Source organism: Zonotrichia albicollis, chromosome 3 (genome assembly GCF_047830755.1).
Source record: "Zonotrichia albicollis isolate bZonAlb1 chromosome 3, bZonAlb1.hap1, whole genome shotgun sequence".
NCBI lineage: Eukaryota > Metazoa > Chordata > Aves > Passeriformes > Passerellidae > Zonotrichia > Zonotrichia albicollis.
The window spans coordinates 116,237,990-116,264,859 of NC_133821.1; the positions used below are offsets into that span (position 1 = coordinate 116,237,990).

The following is a 26,870-nucleotide window of genomic DNA, read 5'->3' on the forward strand; positions in this document are numbered from 1 at the left end:
TTTAAGTGGTCTACAAAATAAAAGTAGCAATAGTTAGCAAAATTTGTATTTTGCCCACAGTGACTGTAAATCTGCTTTGGTGAAGGAATTTCAAATGATGATTTAAAATTTTTGCTGTCACAAAATCCAGATGAAACTTTGGAGAGATTCTCCCAAATGATTGAAAATGCAATGATAAGTTGTGTTTTCAAAGCAATACACTAAAACTGATAGAGCAAAGAATAGTTTTCCTATAAATATCACCATTTTGGCAAAGAGAAAATTTTTCTGTAGGGGAATTCTGATTTTGTGTTAAAATTTTGTTTTTATTTTATGTTTTAAATTTCTCCATTATAGTGATTTTCAAACAGCAATTTTGAATTTCACTTGTCTTTTCACTCAACATGTGAGATACTACCAATCCTTATAATTTGGGCATTCAAGCATTACAGAAGAAATAATGATTAATTTCTTAACCAGATACCTAAGGGCCATACTTGCTTCCTATTATGGCTTGCAAGGGCAGCCTAGCCATGTACAACTGAGGGGATGAATATTTTGAGCCAACAAATAACCAGGGGTCCTTTTTGCCTTCTAGGGAATAATGAGGAATGCTGACCAGGCTGCACAGGTTTGTCTGAGGAACTCTGCATATGAGGCATAAAGGGCTGCTCTTATGAAATCTTGGCTATTAACTCATCTCTTACTTCTAACAGTAACTTCCACTTACAGAATACTTCCGTTTCAGAAGGAAGCTATCCCTTCTTAAGTGAATTGTGAATTTTTTATGGTGTACTCTACTTTTCTCTGATGACTTTGGCCCTCTGAACTTATTGAGTACCCTCATATTTATTAGGTATTAAGGTTATGTTAGCAATATTGCCTAAATAATTGTATGGCTGGTGCTACTCCAAAAGTATTATGTGAGTAAGGTGATTGCTAATATTATATGCAGGCTATGTTGGGATACATCAGAGAACTCTTATTCTGAGAATCCTACCAACATTTAAACATGAAATGTCCCTGACATGTCTTGCTGTTATAGCTCAGGAAGTCTTTGCCTCCAGATACCCTTTCCTGTTACATTTTTTATCATTTTTGCAATAAATGAGGTATTTATAAAAAATATTGGTGTTTCCCAGGAAAGATGAATTTTGAGGGATTTGATTTATTTCTCAGCTAAAGCAGAAGAAAAATTCTAAAACCAGATTTTCTGAAATTCTGTGTTTAAAATAGTATGATCTGTGTATGAGTGGCAGTAATAAGCTTTACCAAATCCACTGAACTCAATCCATCTTCCATAATTCGCCATGTCTGTGATTCATTTTAGATTCCTTAATTTAATTCTCATCATGTCCAGATATATTCTCTTTCCCCTTTTCTCATTCAACATTTTAAAGGTATCTTTTCTCTGCCACTCCAGGAGGTAATGGTTGTTATAAAGCTTTTTTCAATGAACTGGCAAGGATCACAAAAAAATTTTAAAAAATCTCTCATTGCATCCTGTGAGAGATTTTATAAGCAAGCTAAAAAACTACAGAAGTCTAAAAGCAAACTTAAGCCCAGCACAGTGTTTTACCCAATATTTAAATAAAATTAATTTGATAAATATCCTTCACAACAGTTCTCTGGAATGGAAGTATATCCAGATGCTGATATGGAAATGAGGATGATAATTTTTTTTTAGCTTTTTTTCCATTAAGTTTTTCATCTTCTAGCTGTATGTGATCTGAGAGGGAATTATCAGTTATTCTCAGGGTCTTGGCCATTGACTATTTTGCCTGTTTCTCCAGATAAGTAATATGCCATAGCTTAAAAATCAGGAACCAAAGAGACAACAAAAAGAAACATTTTTCCCCATTTCCCGGAAACTTATAATCACCTAAGCCAAATGTGAATTGGGCCCCTTTGAATCAGGAGATCATCTCTGTGACATGAGAGTGAACTTATCATCAATGACTAGACCTTGCCCTAACATAGTACAAACATGGATAAACTCCTGGAGCCAGCAGCTCTCCCTCAGTTTACGGCTCTGGAATAAATTCTGCTGCTTCTTATTTTCTGTTTTCTTCTTCTTTTTTCTTTCTTTTTTTTTTTTTTTAATTTTTTTTGGTCTTTGGATAAACCCACACTTTCTCATCTCTTTCCACCTCTTTTCCTTTTTAGGCAATTGCATGACACATTGGGCATGCTTTAGTCACAAAGGACATTTCTCCACTTCTAGGAAGAAGAGGAGACTTATTTTTTGCTTACAGCATGGGAATCTTCATGTGACATCAAAAGGAGCACTGTCAGAAAATGTTACTGATGATATGGCAAAGAAAACTAGAAAAAAGAGGAAAAGAGAAGGGAACAAACAGGAAAAAAGAAGGAAAATGGAATAAAGGAGGATAGAGAAGAGAAAAATGAAGGGAGAAAAGGAGGCAAAAAGGAAGTGGAAGAAAAGAAAGAGGGTGGAAAGAAAAGTGAAAAATCACTTGCCATTAAGATCCAAAAAAAAAAAAATCTTTCTTAAAAGAACTCAGATGCAAAAATCTTTATTTCCTTGTAACTCTGCTTACTTGTCAGTGGACTCAGTGAAAATATTTCTCCATGTCCTTCACTTCAGCTTAAGAGAACACAAACCTGAGACTGAAATAGGATCTCAGGTAGTAATTGGGTATCCTTGGACTCCAATATTGCTATTCAGAGGATATTCCTCAAATTCGATTTCTGTCTCAAGGTACAATAAGTGCCATTTATTTGTTGGGCTCAGAGTTCAGTCTGTTCCTGACAATGGCATCTTTTTCCCTGAAGCTTTTCCAGGGGGCTCCATATGGAAACTGAAATAAAGATAAATGTCCTCCAGCAAGAATGGGCTGGAATATTTTGGTTCCAGCACAGATGCCCAGACGTTGCCTCAAGTCAAAATAGGCTACCATCAAGACTGTATTTGTTCAAATAAGGCTCAAGATCTAAAGCAAATACTGCTCCATGAGAAGAAAAGAGGAAGTCTTTCAATTTTCCTTGTAATTTCATACTGTTGTGTAACTGTAGCTGTTTTGTATATTGTAACAAAGATTATTTTTCTGAAAATAACAATTAAAATATTTAGAATGCCATTACCATCTGCTTTGACAACTTAGATTGGGACTGTATTTAATGTAAGAAAAAAGCCATTTTCCTTTAATGATGGCAGCCTCTACATTACATTTACATTGTTTTCACTAAGGTTTCATGTTAAAATATTTTCATTTTTTCAATGACAAAATTTAATATCAAACAATAGCTTTCTCACCATCATGTAAAAGGCCAGGTATGCTTTACTTCTGGATTATTGCATATATAATTGAATTAGAATTGTATCCACATATAACTTAATAGGGAATTATGTTAAATAATCAAGTAACCATACTTCCATTAAAGCCCCATTTTTATTAAATTTTATAGTGAAAATCCTTTTATATATTTACAAATAACACATAAAAGCTCTTCTTCCTCTAATATTTATAGTATCTTTATATGTCCTACTACAATTTCCCTAAAACTATTTTTAAACGAATGTGTGAAATGCAACCAGAACCTGCAATTTAGCTTCAAGTAAATCAGAATGTTCAGTGTAAAGATTTAATGTGCAGCTGTTTCTGCCACTCATTTGGGTAATCACTGTAAATAAATTTATACACCATGAAAAGCTTTATTCATGTTCATATGGTGTGAAAATTGAAAGGAAAACTCTAAATTAATTACCTTTTTAAGCAAAGCAATTTAGATTTATCACACCCAGCAAGGGAATTTGTTCACATATTATAAAGCTGCTGTGAAATAGGGAAACAAAATAGGAGTTAGGAAAAAAGGTTTACGCTCTGTAGAGACACTAGGATGTGAAAAGCAAATTAGCTGCCCCTGACTTCAATCAGCATTCTCTTATGAGTTTGGGCAAAGCCTCCCTTCCACAGCAGCCTGGTGCCCTGTGGAGGCTCTGGAGAAACATGGAGCAGCACAAGTATTTGTCTAGAACTGCCTGAGGCTTCTCCATCCCCAGCAGCAACTGGGAGAATGAACTTCAGCTTCTGAGGCACCACATTATTATTTTTCCTTCACACCTTACTAATAAATGTCAGTCTAAAGATATTAGATAGTGATAAGTCTGCCTGAATATAATAAAAAAGAACTTTCTTCTGCTAGGAAGTATCATTTTCTTCCACATGAAATAAGTCAGTGGGTATGTAGAAAGCATTCCTTCTTTGATTTCTGCGAATCATCCATTATTTCTCATGATGGCCCTCAAGTTCCTCACTCTATATGCTTGATTATATCCCAATATACTACCAGTTATTTATTCAGGTGGTGTTTGTCAACATGTATCCACCTTTAATTTACTTGGAAAAGGAAACATCAGTTGGTGAAATAATTTGCAACCCGAAATTGATCTCCAAGAAAATAAAATACACTTAATGTCTTTTGCCATAGGAAAACTATGTCATAAACAGTCACCAAAATGTGGATAGTGAAAAAATTATTTTTCCATTTCTTTCAAACACAGCCATGTTTGCTTCATAGAGAATATAAAATTACCAGAGGATATAATTCAGGGAAGGAAAATATTTTAAGACTTAATTCTTCAGCACTGTTGTTCCAGCATGCTGACAAAATCAATGCTGACAAAAATAATCTCCTTTTAATCTGTTATTCTTTTGTTCCATTGAAGTAACTCAAGATCAATATGTATTGATTTGCTCCCTAATTATATTAATTTTACTTTAGAAATTAGGGAGGCCATAATGAGAATGTGAAGTTACTTGAAGACAGTACATTATAGGTAGTCTAATTTAGCAGGAGTCTGTGCATGAGATTAATTCATTAAAAGGAGCCAATTACCATACAAACAGGGGAGATAAATAAGATTTTCTCCTTTAATTTGCATTTTATATATTCCTTTGTAATTTTTAAAAACTTAAATGAATTTACAACCTAACTATACTTTTAATGTATATCCATTTTATTCCTGGGGAATATAATTGCATTTAATTTTAACCTTTAGCTTTGTCTTTTAGACAGAGCATTTTAGAAAACGAGATCGTGGCATCTAGGTATAAGACATTTTATGTGACATTTTTATTAAGAAAAATAATGAAACGTTAATGCTTTTAACAGTCCAACTTTTCTTTCCACTAAACTTTTCTCCACTTACAGATGGTAAGATGTTCAGTTGATTGATAATCATACAGAAGATGAAGGTAATTTGGCCTGTCTTGGCTGAGGATTTGGCTCATTAATGTGTCTCGGCCATGAATGACTATCTATAAATGTTATAGAAATCATTATGTCAGTTGGACAGCCACATATTTTATCAATGCAAATTATTGCTTGATGATATGGTTTCTTTGAAGAACTTTATTTGTTCTTTGATGAGGTTAAAATGGAATTGCTTATTTTTAGAATGACTCTCTCCTTGCGGATTTTGCATTATATACCGACATAACCCAGAGAACTGACATACTTGGTTCTTTGTTGCCTTACAGCTGAAGGACTGGGAGTATCTCCAGTGAAATATCACAAAAGTAATCACACTTGTGTAATTTAGTGTCTGTAAAGACAGAATCAGACCCAAGGGATCTTTAAAAGAAACTTACTCTGACATTAAGACATTTGTAATTCTCTGAAAAACTTAAAAAAGGTCCTTTAGCTAACTGCTAAAGGACTGCTTTTTTCCAAAGAAGATAAGTGGTGTCATTCATTTTTTGGGAGTTAGAAAGCTGACAAAAAGAAAGGAAGGGAAGGGAAGGGAAGGGAAGGGAAGGGAAGGGAAGGGAAGGGAAGGGAAGGGAAGGGAAGGGAAGGGAAGGGAAGGGAAGGGAAGGGAAGGGAAGGGAAGGGAAGGGAAGGGAAGGGAAGGGAAGGGAAGGGAAGGGAAGGGAAGGGAAGGGAAGGGAAGGGAAGGGAAGGGAAGGGAAGGGAAGGGAAGGGAAGGGAAGGGAAGGGAAGGGAAGGGAAGGGAAGAGAAGAGAAGAGAAGAGAAGAGAAGAGAAGAGAAGAGAAGAGAAGAGAAGAGAAGAGAAGAGAAGAGAAGAGAAGAGAAGAGAAGAGAAGAGAAGAGAAGAGAAGAGAAGAGAAGAGAAGAGAAGAGAAGAGAAGAGAAGAGAAGAGAAGAGAAGAGAAGAGAAGAGAAAAAATAAAGTGTCATTAAACAAGAAACAATAATTGAAAATGTGTACATCTTGAAATCCATCAATTATTGATAGTGTAATACTGTGTGTTGATACTGGTTGTTGCCATAGACTCATGCAAAGATTCCGTCCAGTGGATTTTCTTCCTTATCTCCCTTTACAACTCCATTGTGTTAAACCTGTAAGAAAATTATGTTTGAAGGCCTCTCTACTCAGAAGCATTTGAGGAATTACTTGCCTCTGCATGATGTGGACCTTGGGTTAAATCCATGGAAATCCATGGAAAATACAAGCCTTGGACAAGTGGCAGCAGTCTCTTAAGTGGGAAACTGAAGCTCATATTTCAAACATGTATATTCTTGAAAAGATAACATTGAAATGGACACTCAGTGAAACCTCTGACTCTATGCTGCTAAAACTCAATGCAAAATATTTTTCTAAAAGAAAAGACATTTGGTTTTCAAATTTTCCAACTCCTTACCTCAAGCTGATGTATCCTTTGGTATTGGTCTCACTCAAGGTTGCTCTTAATAAGGTAGATACTGGCTGCCATGAATATTTTTAATTGATACCACTGGACCACAGGGAAGACCTGGATGAAATTTACTGTCTTCCTTGGATATCCATAACACACACATCAGTGCTAAAACATAACAGAAACATTTGAAGAGATTAGGCTACCAAATTGCTGCATGCTGCAAGCTCCAGGAAGCAACAAAGAGGAATTTAAAAACAGTTTTACCAACATCTGGTGCCTTCTTAAATCCAAGTTGCCTTTCTCTGCCATCAGTAATTAGATGCTTCATGGAAAAACATGACCAATATGAAGAATTGTCATTCATATTGCAAGCAGATTGCCAGATAGATAACACATCATGATAATAATGATGATGATAATGACATATAAATGCTAAACATTCTGCAATACTATTACATTCCTGCACTGAATGCTACATGCAGAGCATAAAGGAACCTCCTTATAGAATTGTTCAGCTAAAAACAAGGCTGAGATTTTCAAAAGTAATCACCATCTATTTGTCACAGGCTTTTCTACTGTTGCCCATGAGCGTAACCACCGAACACACTCTCCAGCAGTGGAATGATTCCACTGTATCTGGGTGCAATTTGAGAACAATGAAAAATGTCATCCTATTAAGCTTTTCTTCCTTTTTTGTTCCTGACAGTCTCAATAAGAGACTGGGGGTATATCTTTGCCTGACAGGCCTCAGTTGCAATGTCATAATTATTGTTAAATGAGATACAGGGTAAAATAGCTTGTGCAAACCCTTGGATTAGGATCTCAGCAGCATGTGGATTAGCTAATGTAGAGTTTCAGCATTATTCCTTGTTCCGTGTCAGGACTCATATTTATCACAGCCATTTTGAACAAAATTTTCTGTTCCTATGTGCTTACTCCAGGGTAGTTACAATGCAGGTGACAGCAGCAGTGCATTTCATCCTACTTTAGCCTATTCATCCAAATTTCCAATCCAGTCAGATCATAGACGTTTTCCAAACATGCACTGACCTGGTCCCTTCTTCCAAGTTCTGCTCCTATTAACCAAACAAGACTTGAAAAGACATCCATCCATTCAGAAGGAAGGAGTTAGACCCTGCTCAGGCCTTTAAGATTAACTTCCAGGAGTAGCTTCTCCTAAAAGTGAATACAGTTCCCATAATGTAGCTGTGACTTGCTCACAGTCAAAGATAACTTGAAATTTACAATAACGTTGCAGTTTCTTACAAAGTACTGAGGAAAGCTGGTATAGAAAGCCTATTATTCCAATGTTATATCTTCTGTCTTTACTTATTACCTTCTGAACCATAAACTAATTCTGGCTACAAGGGGCCCATAAGATGTCATCCAGTCCAAACTTCCACAGAAGTGCACCTTGCTAAGTTTTCTGTAATTTTCATATCAAACAATGGGAAAAAAGTGTGTCAGTCTGGATGGCAGTTCTGAGCAGCCATACTTTGGATCTGTTCTTCTTTCAGCCATCTACATAATTTGAAACCTTTATTAAAAAAGAAAGTGCAAGAAACTCATTACAATGCCCTTCATGCCTTTTTTTTGCCAGACAAAACCAAATTAATTTCAAATAACTCAAAATGTATAGGGATTTTTTCATCATATCTAATTTAAGGTATTTAATTAGTCAGTTGCTAATCAAAATTAGCTGCCATTATTCACTAGTCATATGACACAAGCTGTGTTCTTAGCCGTGTCTCAAAAGATATTTGACTTATATGTAGATAAAATGAGTTAGACATGAGTTAGACACTGACTTATTATCAACTTTAGAAATTTAGAATAGCTAGAGTTTTACTACACAAATCATAAATTTTTGCCTGGGAAGAAACCAGCAACAGAAAGTTCAGTCCACAAATGTTTTCAAGGCGTTTATTTACAAGACAGTGTGAAAGTTAACAATTACATGTTTGGCCAATATTGCTTCTCCTCAAAAACCATACTGAAACAGGAATGTTTGGAAGAGCCACCTACAACTGAGTGTGAACAAGCCAAGTAAACCATGGCACAATCCATTATTTTATGGCAGTTTGAGCACTCATGTGACCAGCCTTAACTTCTTTCCTTTTCCAGCAGAACTAGCTCTGGCTTAAACACATCCTAAAAAAAAAAAAACAAAACCTTTTCCTTGAGATAAGAATTTAAGAGCTCTGCATCTTCCCCAATAGTCAAAGGGTTTTTTATACAGCAGAACACCACAGCTCTGGAACTCTGGTGGGCCATGGATGGCTTGCCCTCTGAGTGAGACATTTTCAGTATTGAATGCAGCTGATTTCTTTTGCTGATTTCGTCACTGAAGCTCAATATATGCCAATGAACCAGAGAGGTCTTTTTTGCAGTATGAAGCACAAAACTGTCTGGGGTTTGAATTTCTAGCTGGCAGTGTAACATATATGCACTGGATTATGAGGTTCAGCTCTCAGACTGTTTTAAGATTGCTATTGAGGGGTACCTCTTAGTGAGGTGGAAACCCAGCTATCTATGGAACCAGGTTTTTAAGCTATCAGCTAAAGCTAAATTAATGTATGAAACTCAACAGCTACCTCTCAAAAGTTCTTTGTCTGGCCACTTGTCTACTTGGGTGCCAGACTGGAAACCTCTTGGTGTCTTAAGCAAGGGCCTGATTCTCTGCAGTCTGACAATTTGTTTAATCTCCACCCAAAAGCAGCGAAAGCAATTTCAGCAAAAAAAAAGGGAAAAAAAAATCAGACTTTTACAGGCTGACAAGAGTTAGAAAAGCTGCTTTTAAGCTTTAACATGTAGATACTATGCACAGTTCTTGGATGAAGATCTATTGCTGGAAATCCTGCTCTTTTTCCTCCAGACTCATAACCCATTCTCTTTATTCAGAAACATCAAGGCACATTTGGGTCTTGGTATAGAAGAAGTATTTCCATTTTTGTGAGTTCATAACTTGCACAATTATAGCTCTGAATCCCTGTTCCTCCATGTACTGCCCTGAGTGAGATAAGTCTGATGTATTTTGAATGATTTTATTTCTCTTCCTTTGTGTTCAGGCTACTGTAACCAGAAGATCCCTGACTGAAACTTGAACAACTGAAAGCTAAAAGAAAATGCAATTTAGCTCTCACTTGTTCAGGTCCTGGGGCAACAACATACAAAAGTGCCTAAGATAAAATATACAAGTGCTTCAGGATAAAGGAACATAAATGCAGTCTGACACCACTAGCTCTAGCAAATAGGCTACAGAGGCATGGGGCTTGTTTGTTTCCTCTTCTTCTGGCCTTAAGATCCTTGCACTCTTGCTCTGCTGATGTTCATCTTGAACATCTAATAAAGTAATAGTGAAGCATCTGCCAGTACAGACTACCCTTTTACCTTGGTAGAAGGTGAAGCATTCTCATGTGAGATGCGGTTTTAAAGCCATTTGGACTGAGGCTGGAGTGGTTAACACAGGTGGAGCTGTCTCTCCAGCTGCATGGATCCTTCATGGAAGCTGCCATGCAAACTACATTTTCCACTGCCTTCCCAATAAAACAGCAATCAAGTTATACACAGGTCTGCAATGCTTGTGCTTCTGTCCAGGGTGTACCCTCAGCTGCTGCCAAACCTTCCTGGTTTTGTGTGTAGAGTCTCCATCCCCAGTGCAGTCACAGGGGGCTTTCTAAATCTGTGCCTCATGTGCATGGAATGTGCTTGTGTGATTATGGATAGCAGGGTCTGGGTAAGAGCAAGTAAATGAAAGTGGAGAGTTTCTTAAGGATGTATGGCTTCCTCCATCACTGGACTTTGTGAGTGATCATTTGTTTGGACAATCCCATCACGAAGAATGAAACCAGAGTAGTCTAAGTCACTGCTGGGGGTTGTTTGAAATAACCAGAATAACCTGCTTGACTTTGCTGTGACACATGCTGGAAGAGTTCCTCAGGCTGCTACAGCTGACAGGCAATTAGGAAATTGTTCCTTGCCATTTCACAAGCTGTCAGTTAATGACTCCCAGCTGAAGCACAGACACTGCTGAGCGAGTGCTAACCCCATCTTGCCAAAGACCACTAAAGGAGCAGAGCTGGAGACAAGGACTCACTTGGAGAGTTGCAGGAAAGCAGGAATGTCTCTGTTAAAAACAGTGGCTCCTGGCCCTGACACCTCAGACAGATTGTGTCCATCACCTGCAGCAGCTTGCAGGGGGACAGGCTGGGGAGGAGCAGGGATGCAGTTGGTTCAGCTGGAAGCCATTAGTGCACAGCTGAGAGGCAACAAGGAGCAGCTTCCTAAACTGCTTCCCAGCAATACCTCTAGGAGCATTTCCTTTTCAAGGCAGAGTCAGGATGACAACATAAGAATAAAACTGAAGTTGAACTTGCCTTGTGCCAGAATCAAACAAGCAGGTTGGAAGTGCTCATGTGTATGGGAATAAGTGAGAAGGGGTTTGTGGACCTGTTTTCTATCATCTCTCAGCTGTTTGATCCTGGCTCCCAGCTAAGACCTCATAACTGACTGAGAGGATGCATGCATTCCCTTTGAAAGCAAAAATCAAACAGGTGAAGACTAAATTGAATGACTTTCAGTGATTTAAACTTTCATCTTTAACTTTGCTCTGAAACAGAGCAGAATAGATTTTTCAGAAACCAATAATGTAAACTTAAGAAGTAACAAAGACCAACCTGTTATATGTTACTCTCAAAAATGGCACAGAAGTTCCCTCCAGCTGCACTCTAAAGGAAAAATACTGAAGTCCAGTTTCAGAGTGTGAGCACTTGTATTTTTTTCTCCAGATTCTCCTCTGTGCTCCATCCCTGAATTTTTTTTTTTTTTTTTGTGTGTGTGTGTGTGTGTGTGGCAAAGATGGTGAACTAATAGAAGAAGCTCAGGGATTTACTGATGTGGTCAGTTAGACAGAACAGACTGCCAGATGCCTTTTCTTCAAGACTGTTTCTAGGTATTCTCAGTGTAGGTGGTTTTGTTTCTGAGTACATTCCCTGTTGTAGTACACATACTTCAGTTTTACCTTTTCTAATTTTTCTAATTCATAATAATAGAAGGCACTTAACTAGAGCCTTGTGTAATCCACCCCTAATAGCAAAAGCTGTTATAATTGCAACTGATGGCTTTTGAAAGCTGGGCAGAAATCACTCAGCTGGCTTTTCAGAATATTTAATTTTTCTGAATGATATCTGACATGCTTGGTACTGCTGTTTAATTTTATCTTTTAAGTACACTGTAAATCAGACACTGTGAGTTTTAGTCTTGCAAAATATCTGTGAATGTGAGTGAGAAGTTTTAGGCTCCATATTGATTGGTCTTGACAGTTATATATTTATGACAATTTTAATATATCATGCTTTCTTCCATTTTCAACCATATTAGAAAATTATTTCTCCTATGAGAATGAATGTGTATAGTACTTTGTTCAAACATTCCCAAGCCATAAGACCAAAAAGTTCATATTTATTTTACTAAACATTTTAGTACAATTCATCAGTCATAGTGCATTTCAATTATAGCCCAAGTATACTTTCAAGCAAACTGTAATGTAACAAATTTTTATTTCTTTCTTTTGTGGTAGAAGCTGCATGCATAGAACACTGCATACATATATAAAGAGTGCATATTAGTGTTTAATTAATTGTCTAAACCAGTCAACAGAAGGATTTTCAGGTCTGTTTCTGATTTTTGTAATGACAGTACAACAGAATGAGTACAAGATTTTATCTACTCACTAGCAAATTTAAGGCTTGTTGTGTGAATCTTAACACTGAATGAATATGAATCCTAACACACTAAACTTTCTTCAAGCTTAATTATTTTCTCCAAAAATTTCTTTTTTCTGAAGTGCTATGTAAATTCCCAAAAAGATTTATACAGTAAAACTTATTCCAAACTGGCTTTGATCTTACATATCAGCTTCAAGACATAAGTTTTATTATATGCAAGTAAAGTTTCCCTACTCTTGTTATGAAAAAGGACAATTCAGCTATAGCTTTTTGCTTTACCATGATTTCTTAGGAGCTAAGTGCACTATTCTATTTAGCTGCACTTCCCATATGAACGTAAATTTTTTTTTGAAATGCATTATACCAAGTTTAATAGCTTTTCAGCTTACTTAGCATTTTACACTTGAGCATTTTACACTCAGTCAATGTTTCTGTCAGTACTTCTTGAGACACATGTTCTGTTAGAGCAAACTACTCTTCTTTGTATATTGAAAGGTCTCCTACTGGTTGGTTCTACAGAATTCCTCCTTCAACCAGACTCACATATCCTATTAAAGAGTTTGGTTAAAATTAGGAAGGTAGTTATACTTAGAGGCTGCTATAAGCAGTATAAACATTAATTAAAAGTACCATTCATTCTTGTTGTCTTGATTATAGTCTCATACATAAAATTATGTTACGGTCTTATAAGTATTAATTTAATTTTGCCAAATACTACCTCTGTGGAAATACACTGAATTTCAGTGTGAATTAATTGATATTTGTTGGGCATTTTTCCACACTCAAATGAAGAAGTACTCTTAAGAAATCCAAACTTGGGAATTTAAGGCATGGCTTAAAAACAGTTTTAATCAAAAGGAACATTTGATAATGTCAAATAATTTTTAGCTGTTTTGGAATGAAATCTTTTTGGCTTTGAGTCTCAAAACTGTCACTATAAATAATGATAAAGGAAGAGGCAGTTTTCCTACATATGCAGATGAGATAGCTCCTGAATAGGGGCTCAGGAAAAAGACTGAAGACCAATCTCTCCTTCCCTTTTTAAGATTGTGAATCTCAGCTCAGGACATTCAGGCTGAAAGGCTTTATCACAATAAATCCACAGTATTTGAATTCTTCTTTTTTTTTTAAATTTAAATAAAATCCTAATATTAAAAAACCTTGTTTCAAAATTCTCTTTACAAACATTTGTACAAATATGTCAGTCTTCAAAGATAAGAAATAAAAACTGAGTTCAGAGTATTTCTTTCTCATTCACATGCAATGACAAATTCAGAAGAAGGAATAAACTTCTTTGTCTGTATCTGGAGTGTTTCTAGGTCATAAGAAATCAGCTCATAACCTCTGGCTTCCATTTTGTGAAAACAAATAACAGGGTTGGAAATAACCTCAGAGAGATATGAATCTTCCAAGGTAGAATATCAATAGCAGTACTCAATCGATATTTCAATTATCACCAGAATTTTCTCAGTATTTCTAAGCCATTTTTCAATCAAGTATTGTGAAAATAAATAAAGTAGCTCAGGGATTATGGAATATTGTGGGAGGTAGGTGGAAATGAACACTCCAGTCCTCCTGCAACTTTGCTGTGTGAAATCACACACCAGTTAAATCAGTGCCCAAAACAAAGCACAGCCTGAGCAGAGCAATCCCTGGCTCTGGGTTTTAGCCCATTGATACCAAACATGGCACCAGCCAGCACCTCTGGATGGCCTGGGCTTTCTTTGGTGAGCCAGAACAGCACTGAGCCATAGAGAAACCAGGTTGGAAAGTGGAGGCTAAGTGCTGAAAGAAAGGGTTGGGTTTTTTAATTTCCCCACCACCTCCGTTGACTTGAGGGAAAGGGGGAGCACTGGACCAAGCAAGGAGCTCTCAGCCAGGTGCCCTCAGGACAGAAGAGGGCAAGCTGAAATAAAGAATGCTAGACTGTTTCAGCAGTTAGTTTCTGTTCTCTTTAGTGCTTCATGAGATGAACTGCTTGAACACAACTGCAGAAGGCCACCAGAAGCCCAGGCTCAGGGTCACCTTGATTAACCAGGAAGATATCAATCCGGCAATGGCACACGCAGGGACCGTATTTATTGCAGGCAAAGCTTTAGCAATTCTGAAGAGGGACATAAGAAACCTGTACGATGTCAGGACTAGGTCTTAGTGTCATTCTTACTTGCTGCATCAAGGGCAGAAATTTTACATTGATGCAACAGCATGGCAACATGATTCTGTCTGAGGAAATGGCAAAAAAAGATCATCAATTAAACATTTTCCAAATTTCCCCAAATGTTAGTTAAAACAAGGAGATGAAGGTCTTATCTTCAAAACTATACACAACCAAGATATAAACTGAAAAGTATGAAAAAACCACAACCCTGTATGATATAGCATTGTTAAACTCCACAGAAGGAAAGGGCTTGTCCTTTTGAGTATTGTCTAAGGACTAGGCAGCAATGGGGTCATGGAAGATGTATTTTATTTGGTTGTACTGATAAATGAAACCAAATGCAGCTTCTTACCACAGTCACTGGGATGAGTCATTCTGAACACAATATCTTAACAACTTCAAGTCAAACCTTAAGCAATCTAACAATGCTATAAAACAATGGCCTGTTTATATCCCCATTCAGCCATTCTGTTCTGACTTACTCATGGGTAGCATGGTACACGAAATTTGGATGGAGTCCTATGAAAACATTATATTTTTACTAAAATAGTAAAATAATAGGAAATAGAAGAATGCATACATTAATAAGGTCATCCCTGGGAATACTGTGATTCTCTCAAGTGGTTCTATGCTAGCACCTATTAGCTGTGAGGACTAAAATACTGTTACTGGAGTCAAGTGCTTGTGTTTGAATATACTGAAGGGAGAATATAATTGTGCACTAAAGTCATGCACAATAACCAGCATGTTACATAATCCCCCTCTTCTCCACTTTTATTCTTTTAAAAAATAATTAAAAAGTATAATAGGACAATGTGGAAATGTTTTTCCCGTAATAAATTTGGTATAACACGATTGTCTCAAATGAAAACAAGATGATTTCACAAAAAGTAGAGAGGCCATTTGTTGCTCATAGATTTTTCCAAATTAATCTCTTCCGCATCCTCTACAGTTTTGACTTTTTCCATTGTCTGAACACTCTGATCACATCAGATGGATTATTCCTTCAAGAATAAGGCTGACATTTTGCCAAAATTTTGTTCATATTCTTATGAAGGTGACAAGATTTGGTTTGTGTTTATTCATACAGAGTCTACTCATCAAGTTCCAATCCATTAGTGGTACTGGTTCTTCAAGGAATAACAGCTTTTCCTGAGATTATATACCTTCCTTTCTGGAAGGATTGTATACCTTCTAACTTCTTCTAGTTTGTAACAAATTGTTAGGCAAACAAAAACACAACAGCAAAATAATCTGTCTCATTGGATAAAGGATTTACATCTTCATAATGTAACCACCATATAGCTCTTTAAAAGTACAAACCAATACATTTTTGACAGTCTTTCACTTGGCAATTTTAAAACAATGTAGAGAATGATAAATCTACAGTTTTCAAGGATTTTGTTGATTTTACCTGACATTTTCCTGGAGTGCAACCACTGTTTATTAATAAAGCAGACTAATGATATGGTTTAGGAAATAGTAGTAGTGTTTGGTGTCAAAATCTCAATAACAAAAGGAGCAATATTGGGTTTCCTCTAAGCACTGCTATATTAGGTACAAGTTACAGCGAAGCAGCAAGTATTCTTCCTGGTTTGGTCAATTATTAAAGACTTAATTTAAAATGTGGAACCTGTAGATGGCAGAAATTATTTGCAAAAGTTATTTACATTACCAGACAGCAAGGGATTGCAGCTGCTGATGTTGTATCTGACCTTCTCTATGGACATTCCTGGATGCTTACTTGTACTTATAGTGAAGAATCAGTGGCTTATCTTTTGCTTTTAGTCTAAGATAATGCATTTGTAACAGGTAAAGACAATAGATTTAGGCAGAGATTGTACAATATAATGGAATTATTTTATTTTACAGGAAAATTTTAAACAAATATACCCTTGCTGAAAAAGAGGACATAATATGCTGCATTTCATTTTAGTTAAAGAAAGAAGAGATCTCTGAAATCTCCCTCTGTGCTTACTCTACCACCTTCTTAGTCTATTTAATCTATTTTTTTTTATGGCACAGCAAAGAGCATATTTTTTATCCAAAGGAAAAATTAATTTCTGCAAGTTCTGGGTTATATGCATTTACTGTAGTCCATTATCAAATTCACACCCCACAACACTGCAAGCAATCAATCACCAAATATCACCAACTCTTCAACTAGTAGAATCTTAGATACATCTTCTCATCAAGGCACTCATCTCAATAATAGTAATAATACATGACATGACAGGGAAAGCAGTGGGAATGAAAAGACAGATGCTGATGAGGAGCTTTTGCCACACACTCTGTCATATTATAATTCTAACTATTCGGTACAAAACAGACAACAGGGATGATTGCTATTGTTTTACTGATTAGCCATTCTCTCCCTTTTTTCCCAGAGGGCATCCTGCCCAGCTCTACTTAGTAAATATTGACACCTGTAAACCAAGCTGGCTGATGCCTTTGGCTCTTCAGCTCTCTTCCCATCTGTTGCCTGGGAATTTTAAGTGAAGTATTTTGGGACACTTGCTCTCTTTGCATTGAAAACTGTAAAAAAAGAAAAAAAATCACTACCCAAAAGCTAATCCTAGAGCCACATGGCTCTAGAGCAGCCTGTAGGAACTGAAGGGAAAACATTGCATATGTAAAATGCATATCCCACTGGCCTCTTCTGACTACTCTTCTTTAGTTAACAGCATGCCGGGGTAATCTGCTTAGTTACCAAGTGGAGCTTTCTTCCCTTTTCCCCATGAGATCACCCTGACCACGATCAAAGTCCAAACACATTCTCGGCTAACTCTATTGTTCCCAAGAGTGGGATTAATGACTAATTATGTCAGGTCACTCATCCAGATGGCCTCTCAGATGTTCCTTTGTCATTGCCTGACCTTCCATATGCCCCTTTGACCTTGAGGTTTATTTCCATGGCAACATGAAGCCTCAGTTTCCTTGCTGAGATTGCCAAGAAGTGGCCAAAAGGGGGAATATGGGATAATCTACCCACACTTTGTATTCTGCTTCCATCTCATGCCTTGTTAAATCCAATGAATAGATAAAAAATGCTATCTGATCCCAGCTGAGTGATGACCATGGTCATGATTCTATGTTACATGCTATGTTTTTTAAATTAGCAGACAGCTTTGTACATGGAAACGTGCATTTAATTTGAAGAACATCAATCGCCATAATGTGATCTTTTTATCTCATTAATGTTAAGCAAGGGTAATAGAATGGAATTACAAAATATCACTGTGAAAGGAATACAATTCAGAGAATTATAGATATCCCCCATTAAAGCCCTAGAGATGTTTAGATAAGTCTACTTGTTCAGTTTCATAAATTAAAGATTCTTTTACCTTTCCTGAGATTTAAATTTAGCCTTGGGTGTTGATCTTATTCTAAAGAAGGATTTTAATGTGGTTAATGCAGTGAAGAAATTTTCTAAAACAACCAAATAAGTAAGTAAAAATACAAAAGGCTAGTGGCTGATGAACTCATATAAAAAGGCTGAATGGTAGTTCTATGACTAGAACTGTACTTTCTTCTAGCATTTAAAAATTAATATTCAACAAGATATGAATTTACTACTCTGTGATGTCAAATGGAGCAAAACTGGTTAACCCTCTTACTAGTTGTCCATAAAATGAAATTATATTCTGCTCCTTTATTTTAATCTACTTAAATATTATTCATTAATTGGTTAAAAACAATGTTGCATGTGGAAGGGTGAATATCAGGTTTACTACTCACTGTTCTAAAGCAGCATCTCAGTGGAACACTGTCTTTACTTATGCCACATCCCTAATTGTTGTCACTGATTATGTTTTGCTTTTGCTGTTTTTTCCTAAAGTACCACTTATGTGAAATAAATGGGACATGGAATATAGCAGTCAATGTGCGGGGTCATATGAACCCCATATCTTCCTATTTTTAAGGAGTATCAATGCATACTGTTTCATAAATTGCTTTGCAAATGCACTCCAAAGATATTGATTGATCTTAGTACAAATTATTTTAAGACTCAGAAACATCTACAAAGCTAAACATAATACAGTGCCCTCAAACTGCTTATTTGCTGTTCATTTCTACTCTTCATTGCTGAAAGTATGTAGTGCAAAGTTATCTCTATGTATGCATGTCTGCATGAAATTCTGTAAAAACTAGACTGAAATAATAGTATGGCTTTTAAAGAAGAATGAAGACAGGTTCAGAAACAAAGGTGGCACTTTAATGCTTCCAGCTCTGGCCTCTATATATATGTGTGTTATCAGCCAGCCTTCACCCAGGTTATAATTTCATTTTTATAGTGGTATAATTCCATTGTAGGGTCATGATGTTTAACTGAAAAAGATTATTTACATAAAACTGTGGACATTATTCTTCTCGCATGCCCTCATATTCTGTAAGGAGAAGCATGGAACAGTATTCTATCACTAAATTTTTCATTGTTCCATTTAAGAAATCTCATATTTTGTCCCCTGCACATGACCAGCCCCTGATGAAGGGAAATAAAGGATCTCTGACCTACAACACTCTTGCATAATTTCCCCTGAATTGCAGGGCTGGACAAAACCAAGGACCTGAACAGAGGCTGATACATCATCACAGCTTCAAAGACTTTACCATAATATTTCTGTACAGAGGATAAAGTTAACATTTTATTCAATACCTGTAGTTTGGTCTTTACAAATTTTAAATTCTCCACTTTCCAATCTTTGCACTCTAACTGCTTTTACCTGGGATTACAAATGTTTCTAAGGAGAAATATGGAAATATTTCCATGGAGGAAATTCCATTACTTACTACAATTCTCCAAGTATCAGCAGCATTTCCTGTTCAAGGAAAAAACAACCTTACTGAAGCACAGATGTATAGTTCATCAGTAGGCAAGAAGCCCATTCTCAAAATTCATAATACTGTGAATAATCTTGTGCCCTGGAGTAATGTACAACAAATACAGATTAGAAATGAAAAATTACTTCATTGTTGTATTCACAAATACACAGACCCTCTACAATCACTACAGCTTGTTCACTGACATGCTTATGCATAAATAAGGGAGGTAGCACAATAGCAGTACATTGTACAATACAAAGAACGAGTTAAAGTTTTCAGAAAATAAAATAACATTTTAAAATACTACAAAAAGTACCAAATTGATGCACATATTTGCATACATTTAAAGGCATTGTAAAAACAAACAAATAAATACTGACATACATTGTAAAAAGAGTAACATGGAACAATGGGAATATTTTGGAGGTACTTGATAGTCCTGACTACATGTCTCAGAAGCCAAGTTTGAATTGAGAAAGAAGAAAACCCCTATATTTTCCAAAATGGCCTTTAATCATGGGTATGAAAGCTCTTTTGACATCAAAATGAGTCTGAATGTGTGCACATTCTATTGATTTTTCAGGAAGTGACAGGGTGCTGAAAGACCCATAAAAATGATTAGTGTGTAAAACTTTTGTTCATACAAATGCAGGCTCCATCAAGGACCACTGGAAAGTTTGCAGGATGACTAACAGGCTCAGAACAAATTACTTAATCAATTCATCTACTGGCAATAATGAGAATAGTTTGATGATTTACCGTAAGCATTAAGCCAATATATAATGGCATCCAATCTTTTAAAACAAAGAAGTTAACATGAACAAAACATCTGAAATATAGCAACTAGTTGTTTAGTATTCAGAATATCAAATTCTTTAGAAGTAACTCTCACGCAGAATTGCCTTAGCAAAGAAATTCAGGAATGATACATAGAGAAATCCATATAGTAGATGGGAGAGACAATTCCATTTTTATAACATAATTAGTTACTTACAAAGTAATGGTAGTGGCCAATCATTAATACTTTAAAAGTGTCTGTTTCTTCAAAGTTTAATGGTGAGTGTTTTATCACGCTCCAAGAAGTAATTACGTAGAATTCAGTATGTCTTTTTCAGGTCTGGCAGGATTATCATGTGTTTTAGGATAGATGTAGGTGTTGTTCATTGCTTTTCCATTTAGCTGAGGTAAGTCTGAACAAATTGCACAGATGTTCAATGTCTGTTTTCCTGCATAAGAAATAGAACTGATAATGATAATTGCTGATGTTTTATAGATATGGAGTGAGATTACATTAAGTAGTTATTATAAAGTACAGTAAAAAATAGTTTTATTGCAATTATAGAGTTGTAATTTTCCTATGACATTGTAATCTTCCCATGAAGTAAGGACAGTTTGGGGTGTGCAAGGACTGTAGGACTTTGCTTTCCATTATTACATAACTACATCTTTTACAATCTAACTAGGTTTTGTAGGATACTCTGTGCCATGTAGAAAGAAAGAAAGGAAGAAATAGAGGTGTGAATGAAAGGCATATGCAGTTGCACATCTAGGTTCATCAAGAAAACCTTGATGTAATGCTGACCAAAATGGAGGGTACTCATAACACCAGCAAAATAATTTCTGAATGTTAAGTAGGAAAACACTTTCTACAAATTTGCAAAGCTATCAAACTTTTGCCTTAGCAAAATACAATGTCAACAGAAAAAAACAGAGGGAAGCTGTTTTATCTCAAAAATCTGTATGTGATTTTGAACATAAACTGTGCATCAGAATGACCAAGGCATGCTTATTCCAGACTGCCAATGCATTAAGGCATATTTTCCAGGTATTTGATCAAAGGGATACAGGAGTTTAAGAGAGCTGTTTTGAAGTGTATAGAGTTGGTAAATCTCTGTAACTTTTTTCTGCCCTTAACAACATTGGAAAGCTGTTTGGTATGTTGATATATGCACAAGGATATTCTGTACACTTTGATGTTTACTAATTCCATTAAATTTCTCTTTAATGAAGTACTAATAAGAGTAAGAAATACCACTGACTCTCAGAAATACCCATGCTACAGTACTTGTATTTTTGCAGATGTACACCCCTTAAACTATGTATATAGAATCATAGAATCATTTAGATCAGAAAAGACTTAACATCAGTAAGTCTGTTAATCCAGAACTGCCGTGTCCACAGTGAACCATGTCTCTAAGTGCCCCACCTACACATCTTTTGAAAATTTCCAGGAATGGTGCTTCCTGCACTTCCCTGGGCAGTCTGTTCCAATGCCTGCACACACTTTCAGTGAAGAAATGCTTTCTGATGTTTAATCTAAAGCTCCCCTGGTACAACTCAAGGCCATTTCCTCTCATCCTATTGCTTGCTACTTGGAAGAAGTGACCAACCACCACTGCACTACAACCTCTGGGCAAACTCCAGTGCCTCAACTAAAGTGGGGGGCCTGAAACTGAAGGGAGGATTTAAGGTGCAGCCTCATGCAGCCAAGTATGGAGTGACAATCACTTCCTTGATCCTGTTGGACATGCTATTTCTTTTAAAAGTAGGTTGCCTTTGGCATTCTTGGCCACGTGGGCACACTGGTGGCTCAAGTTCAGCTGGCTGTCAACCAACACATCAGGCACTTTTATTCCAAGCAGATTTCCAGCCATGCTGCCCCAGCCCTGTAGTGCTGCATGAGGTTGTTGGCACTCAAGGGCAGGACCTGGCATTTTGACCATTTGAGCCTCAAACCATTGACACTGGCCCATTGATCCAGCCTGTCCAGATCCCTCTGCAATGCCTTTCTTCCCTCCAGCTGATCAAGACTCCCACCCAACTTGGTCTCATCTCTACATTGACTGAGGGAGCACTGGACCTACTCGTCACAATCATTCATAAAGGTATTAAATAGAAGCAGCCCCAGTACCAAGCCCACTTGTCACCAGCTGCCAACTGGATGTAACTCCATTTCTCTGGGATCATCCATCCAGCCAGGTTTTCACCCAGTGAGTAGTGCACTCATCCAAACAGCCAGTTTCTCTGTAAGATTGCTGTAGGAAACAATGTTGAAGGTCTTGCTAAAGTCCAGGTAGGCAATACCCAAAGCATTCCCTCATCCACTAATCAGGTCACCTTGCAATGGAAGGAGAGCTGGTCAGTCAAGCAGAACCTACCTTTCATAATAAACCCAAGCTGTCTGGGCACAGATACTTTCACTGAACTGTTTTGTGATGAGCAAGGGAGAAAAGAAAGACACACAGGATACTTGTTTCTCTAATTTTTAGTATGTGTATAATCAGTTTTCCAAAAATTTTTGAAGTCGCACACATAATCTTACAGACAATAAAGAATAAAACTCATTCTTATGCTAACAGCTATTTATTCTTCCCCTTTTCCTACCCACAACACGTGCAAAATGTTTTTCTAGAAATATTTTTAACATTGTTTACCTATAACTAATTATATGGACAATATAACAACAACACAATATTATCTTCATCACTTTACAACTCAGGGTTCAGATACAAAAAGATGCCGTAGTGTAGAGGAAAATATTGGAAATCAATTCACTTGGAGACACTAAAAAACATCAGGAGGACCTATGCTTTAATCTGGGACTGAGAACAACAATATTCCAGATCCTACAGTGATGAAATCATGTTTTTATTCAGAATGAAAGAAAACAGAATGTATCTTGACAACAATAGCACCCCGAGTACTCATCTCATCTGGGATGTGGGAGACTTCATTCCTGTGAGCTGGATCACTGGCAAGCTAGAAATTCCTGAGCAAAGGCTCCAACCAGAGCTACAGGAAAGACAATACAATAAAAGATTGCCTTAGTAACTCAAAGGACTTACAAGATGGTCAATCACATAAGAAAGGTATTTGGGTTTGTTGCCAAAACCCATTTGGATTTGTTGCTAAAATAAACAAACAAACAAAGCACATGGAGAAATCAAATCCCAGTTGCCCATACAAATCTCTTAGCCAGAAGCTCGGTTAGAAGTTAACCTTCTCTTTTTAAAGGAATTTCCTCTGTTCTGGGGGTCCTCTGTGGGGAAGGAGCCAAGAAACAGAAGTGCCTCTCCTCCTGAGGTAGCTGGTTAGGGAAAATGGGATACTGGTGTTGAAGATGTTCCTCTAAACCCGCTTGTTTGAACTATGCTGTTTGGTAACCAAGGGTCTCAAAGCATCAGAATTACCTTACTGCCAGATCATCAAAGCAGCAGAATTACCATACTGCCAGATCACCAATTTGCCCTGTCTGCAGAGAAACCTGTGTTGCTCTCATGTGGGAAGAAAAGGGTGTTGGAAAAGTGGTCTCTCTCCTGTCCCCTTTACAGGAAGCAAATCTATCAACTGCACAAGTAAGGTACAAACGTCTAAATGTACTGCACATTCTCGTTCAGTCTCAGCATTACTGATTCTCAGTGCCAACAGTTAACTTTTCTAAATATAAATCAACCCTTAATGTGAATGAAACCCTGAAATGGTCTCACCAAAACACCAGGATAAAATGGTCATAAAGCTAGGCTTAAGAATAGGCCTGATTAAAGCATAGGTACTTTATGCCTAGCCTACAGACTAAATTCCTGACTTCATATGGTTATATCTCAATCTGAGTTTTCATTTCAAAAGAAATTTCATCTTTTCGCTCCCTACAGTTTTTAAGGAAGAGTTGAAATTTGAGCCATCTATAACCAACTCAGCAACGACTATCTGGGTTTTGAAGCAATCCTAGAAAGAAATTCTATGAGAGGCAAGCTATGTTCTGCAGCTTAGTAGGATTTTACTCTCAAGACTGCTTTCTTCTGTATCCCAGAAAGTAATACCCTTGCAGTGAGGAATAACATGGTATCAGGTGGAGAAAAGAAGGCTCTCTGAACATTCTCATCTAAGGTGTTGAGGTGAACATCAATCTTTTCTTTCCCATCAGAAGAGGACAGAACTACTTCTACAATTTCCCAGGGCACAATGGCAGTTTCTGCTTTTAGAAGGAAGAATATATGCCAATGTTGAGACACACATTTATTATCACTCTAGATACACACCAAAGCCATGATGCCAGAGTGGAGTTATGGGTTTGAAAAGTATATGCTTGTAACAGCTCTTTTATCTATCCAGTTGTCTGAAGCATAATACTTTGTGCTTCAAAGGCTGTCACTGTGTCATTAAATGTATAAACCAGTCAGAAGGTTTCAATGCAATTTCTCTTTTATCTTAGTGGCATTGCTGAAATGGCCTGGCAGTATATTGCTAATCTTCCCAGCCTCTCATACATTACTCTCAGCTTGGCCTATAGTTAAGAAATTGTCAAGCTATTTATGTTCTCTCTGCCTCTTTTTGTCCCATTACAGTTACTCCCTCTTCTCTCTCCCAGCCCAGACTCACCAACCACCAGCCACTGCCAGGCATGAATTAGGGAGCAATACTTTTTCACTGAAGATTTCACCAGATGACCCTCACTAGAGAAGTCAGGGTTCTTCCAGGAAGAAGCATCTCCAGCAGTTTTTCCTAGCTGTATTGCCTTCCAGCTTCACAGGAGGAGCTAATAGCTTTATGGAACTTTGCTAAGATGCAGAATTTTCTGTAACGGCTCATTTTAAGCATTTGATAAACCTGTGGATGAGTTATGGAAGCTTAAGAATTAAATGGGATTTGACTGTTTAGTAAAGAACATTTTTTCTCTACTGAGGACATAATGATTAACTCTACTTTATGGCTTTGTTTTATACTGCAGTTTGTGACATAATTGTTTGGGTTTACAGTTGGCAATGATTTATATGTTGTTGTTGAAAATGCTCTTGATCTGCTCTTGATAAAACTTGTCTCAGGAGCTAAAATCTTCATTTCCACTGTTATTATTGGAAAAGAATCTGTTTGTGAAAACTGGGAGAGAGAATTTTCTAGAGGGGAAAAAAGGTTAATATTTCTTTTAAGATGCTAGAATATGTTTCCAGCTTCATAAAGCAAACAAATATCAGAATTCTTTGTAATAACCTGTGGAAAACCCAAAATACAAGAAGTAAATTATTTTATCAAGTGTAGCAATTAGAATGACTGTGAGAAAATACACGTGCACACACACAAAAACACAAGTAATTCAAATACCCCCCAAGCAAATGAGCAAATGTGTGTGTATATATACACACATTATGTATATATATATACATATATATACATATATATGTATATATATACACATATATACGTTATGTGTGTATATATACATATATATACATATATATATATATCTCAAAGGAGTTTAAAACCCCAAGTATGGGTGAGAGGATAGAGAGGGATTAGCTAAACTACCAGCTAGATGTAAGTATTTTCATTTCCTAATACTGCAGGTGATAGGAAAGTATCTATCTTTTTTGAACTAAGGATTAATAAAAAATTAATGTTAAAATGACAGCTTGTTCACTCTCTCAACAGTGTTTGGAAATTGTGGCCATACTTTAACTTCTTCGCTACCCTCAGCTTCAAACTGAGGTCCAAAATTATAAAATGAGGTTTTGGATGTACTAGGTTAGGGATGTGGGTGACAAAATATTCCTTTGAATAATTTGTTCATGGAGAAAAAATATAAAAGACAACTCAAAGACCCATTAACTGAGCTGCTCTGTCACAGACAATTTTACTGAATTCTCTTGGGCCTATATATTTTTGAGGTAAATAAGTCAGAAGTGTAGCTGAAAATAGAAGATATCTAATTTTTAATTCCTCCACGCAAACTTTAAAATAATGACTGCAGATACTTCTTCAAGCCCTAAGGTGTGTCTTTGAAGAAGAAAGGGATTACTTTGAAGTTGTTTGCAAGGTCGTTGGTTGCTGTGAAAACATTCACTTTCAGATGCTAACTTTGGAATTTTAAAGTGGGAGAGAAAAGAAAGAGTTGAAATGGATTGTTGGTGTCAGAGAGACCTGTTTCATGACCTGGCATCTGTGGGAAGCTCCATCTGTAAAATAATAATAATAATAATAATAATAATAATAATAATAATAATAATAATAATAATAATAATAATAATAATGGTAGTAGTAGTAGTAAAGACACAGAATGAAGCAAAATAGGCAGACACCCTCATTTTATCTGCATGCACACAAAGAGAAGCAGCCCAGGCTGGTGCTGCAGGTAACTGCCAGGCGCTCCACGAGCCCAGGAGTCAGAAACAAGTGACAAGCACCCATCAAACGCCTGCGCTGCTCCGTGGGTGATCGAGTTTCCCTCTGCACAGTGCATCTGCATTGATTGACAGCGTTTCCTTTCCCCACAGGCCGGGCCCCGGGGGTGCAGCGTGTTTTGTCAGCTGTGGCTGGCTGCCATCGGCCCGGGCAGGGCCCTGCGCCCCGCGGGGAGCCGGGGCCTGGGCCAGGGCGGCCTTCGGGCCCTGAACCCCGTCACAGCACCGGCACCCCACAATAACCTCAGAGGGCACGAGAGGCACAGGAGAGAGGGAGGGCAACAGCAAAGCCTTGGGTATCTCAATTTGCAGCTAAAATGCCTGTCCAGACAAAGTGAATCCCAGAACTCCATCCCTGCCTATTTCTTTGAATACTTGTTC

At 37.0% G+C, this 26,870-nt stretch overlaps 1 long non-coding RNA gene across 2 annotated transcripts in view; it reads right to left on the minus strand.

The window, feature by feature from the left end:
* Positions 1–12,183: 12,183 nt before the first annotated feature.
* The window catches only part of LOC141728631 (uncharacterized), a 28,479-nt gene continuing 13,792 nt past the window's right edge, over positions 12,184–26,870 (minus strand). The window contains exon 3 of one of the 2 annotated variants that reach the window (XR_012579789.1): positions 12,184–20,540. This is a non-coding gene — a long non-coding RNA (uncharacterized LOC141728631). The other variant, XR_012579790.1, reaches the window with a different exon arrangement.